Genomic DNA, 3,226 nt, shown 5'->3' with positions numbered 1-3,226 from the left:
GTTCTGGCTGTTAAATGGGAAGGAAACTTCCAGCAGAGCCTCAGCAGAAGGCCAAGTTTAGGTCCCCTCCTGGCCGCCTCGGGTTCAGTGTTAACCCTGGGACATGAACCTGGGTCCCAGAACTTCCTGGACGCTGGGCTGGGGTCCTGCAGTGGCTGGCCACACGTCTATGAGCGATGGACATGGCCTAGTCCGGAGCTCCCTGGATCTCTCCTGCCAGCCCAGGTGAGAAAGGGAGGAGATTGGTTTACCCGCAGGGACCCCCCTTGGGGCAGAGCCCTTGTCAGACACTGCGCCCTGGTCCCCACTGGACCCTCAGGTCCTTTCTCAAGCCCCGGGGTAGGGGCTGGGAGGGAACCTACTCAGAGCACTACTCAGTTATGATTCTGAAGTTGGTTTTAACTGCAGAATGTGATCTGAGCAACCCAGGTGAGCTGCCTGGCTTTTCCCTGCCTCAGTTTCTCATTTTAACACCAGGAACTGCCTCTTCTGGTGGGGAGGGGTCAGTGTGGGGCCTCCCACTGTCTAGATGAGAGCATTAGGGGGGTGCTGACTGCAGGCGTGTTTCCTGGTGTCCCCACACATCTGCTGAAAGAATGAAGTGACTCTAGCCTCTGGTTTCAGATGAAGAATTTGGGCTTCTTGGGTCCTTCCTGCTCCCTCTTGCATCCTGTCTTCACTCAGTAACTGGGATCAGCTTATAAAAATGGAGAAGGTGGAGGCAGGAAGGAGACAGATTTACATTTAAAGGAGGATCAGGTTTTCTGTTGATGAGATGAGGGGCTGACAGACTAATTTCAGGGCTAAGACAGGAAGAGGGTGACCTCCCTACAAAGCCCTCCCCCATTCCTTATGCCCTGGCCCAAAACAGACTGCTCCTCTCTCCTCCACCCACAAATATGCTTTGTATCCAGCCCAGAAGACCCTACCCTACTAAAAGGCTTTATTACAATTTTAGAGAAAAAAGAAAATAGATGAACAAAGGGATCTTAATTCCATTACCTTAGTCCCATTACCAGGGAAAACTGATGCTTTACAAACTGCTTTATAACTGGTTTTTCATTTACTTTTTGCTGTCAAACTTTGAGTATATTATTCTGCTTTAGAACTTTATATTTTCTGGTGCATCCTTTGCTGCTTCCTTAGCTGGTATTCCTAGAAATGGAATTCATGGCACAGACTGTCTAGTTTGTATCAATGCCCCCAAGACACACTGCCAAGCAGCCCTCTGGGTCACTGAGTCTTGGACGGTAGCTGCTTCTCCCCTCTTTCCCACCCTATTACTGGGCACTAGGTTTCAAGAGGCTTGTCGCTGCTCCCTGGGACTGTGACCTCTTCCCGGGTAACATGACCCTGTTGGACCCAGAGCAAGTCTTCTAATGCTCTGCTTCTCCCTGGTCCCCTCTCCTGACCCTACTTTCTTCGCATCATTGGATGCTCTGCCCAGCTTCCACCCCAAGTTTACTGCAATCAGGATATATGTCTCCATTTAGCCAATGAAGGAGCTGGATTCCAGGCACCGCCCTACCATACCCCCAAGGAACTGATGTCTAACCTCCAACTCCTCCCCACATCCATGGCTTCCTCCCCATCTCAGTCTGGTTCAGTGGTCAGCCAGGAACCATAGATGCCCACATCTACTGGGTCCATGCCAGGCACTCAATGCCCTCTCCATGTGAACACTCAGCCTTGGGGTGAGGGATGACACAGAGAGGGCAAATGCAAAGAGAGACCACAGCTGACTGGCTGAGCCCTGGGGTCTGACCATCCACTCACCTGTCCCCCAGGTGCCCAGCCACGTGCTGGGCAAGAGGATCTAGAGACACAGTAGTCCAGTTAAGGGAAGACCCCTTTGTCCAAGCTGCCCTCCCTGGACCCTGGGATCTCTCTCCATGACAAGGCACCAGAGCACCAGCCCCTCGTCTCCACTGCCCGCCACCCCCAAGCCTGTATCACCAAAAGTCATCCATTGATCCAGGCTTAAAATAACCCCTGGCATCTGCAGCAAGCCCCATGGGGCAGACAGAGGAGCCGAGTTGCCATTCATGAAGGGCACCTGCCCTGCCCCCAGCTCCGAAAGCTGGGATCTGGAATATGTGGGTATCTGAGTGTGCTCAAGAACATGAGTGAGAGTGTACACGTCTGGGGCTGGCACAGCTGTGAGGGCCTTCATTGCACGTGGGCATGTGTGTATGTGTGTGTGGCAGTGTGAATGTACCTGTGCACAACCCTCCCTGTTGAGTACTCGCCTGGTGCCCAGGTCTGGCTGGGCAGGGCTCAGGGTCCTGAGAGGAGAGATCGGGGACGTACATTAAGAACCTGGCTTGGGCCTCATCATCTGGATTCTAGGTGGTAGGTAACCAGTCTGCCCAGCCTTCCTAGAGAGAAACCCAAGACCCCGGGACGGGGAATGACTTGTGGTGACTGGCACACAGCCTGGAAGGGCCGGAGTCTGGCCTGGAACCTGCACTGCGTGCCCCAAACCTACCTTCTGACCAGTTCAGTACAGAGAAAGCAGCTAGAGGCCCCTGACCCAGAGGCCTGGCAGCAGTGCCAGTGCCTAACACCTGGCACATCAACTCCTCCATGAAGTCCTGGGCCCTTCCACGCGTTGTTTCTTCCTGGAATGCCTTTCCAGCCCCCTCACACTGAGAACTCCTATCTATTCTTCACTTTGGATCCAGACTTATGTGAGTTGGAATTCCGGCTCTAATAAGACCGATGAACATTTCTGGGCCTCAGATCTCTCATCTGCAAGATGGGCTGCTAGCTCTTCTTCTGCAGGGCTGCAGGGAGAGGTCAACGGGTCTCCGGTTGAACAACATCGGAGCCTGCAGCCTTTTGGGAGCCCCCACCACAGCTGTGCTAAGAAGACGGTGATTCCACCGTGGGTGCCCTCTGTGAGTCATTGCCAAGCCCATCTTGCTCTCATTTCGTCTATGGTGGAAGGTTACCCAAGAAGCAGACGTTGCAGGGGACCATGGATTCCCTGCTAGTGCAGATGCCGAAGAATGTACGTTGGGGGGGAGGTCTGCAGGGGAGGACCCGAGGCTCCTTTGTCTCCCTGAGAGGCAGTTCGTGACTCAGGCTCCAGCTGCCTGTGGGAGGGACCGGACGCGCGCGCGCTCCTGAGGTCGCGAGGGAGCGGTGGGGGAGGAGGGGGGAGTTGGGAGGTGGCGCTGGGTGCTGGAGCTCAGCTTCCCTTCTCTAACCCGCGTGCACGTAA

The sequence above is a fragment of the Bison bison genome, unplaced genomic scaffold (genome assembly GCF_000754665.1).
Source record: "Bison bison bison isolate TAMUID 2011002044 unplaced genomic scaffold, Bison_UMD1.0 scf7180017864184, whole genome shotgun sequence".
In the NCBI taxonomy this organism is placed as follows: Eukaryota; Metazoa; Chordata; class Mammalia; order Artiodactyla; family Bovidae; genus Bison; species Bison bison.
Note: the sequence above shows the minus strand (reverse complement) of the source record.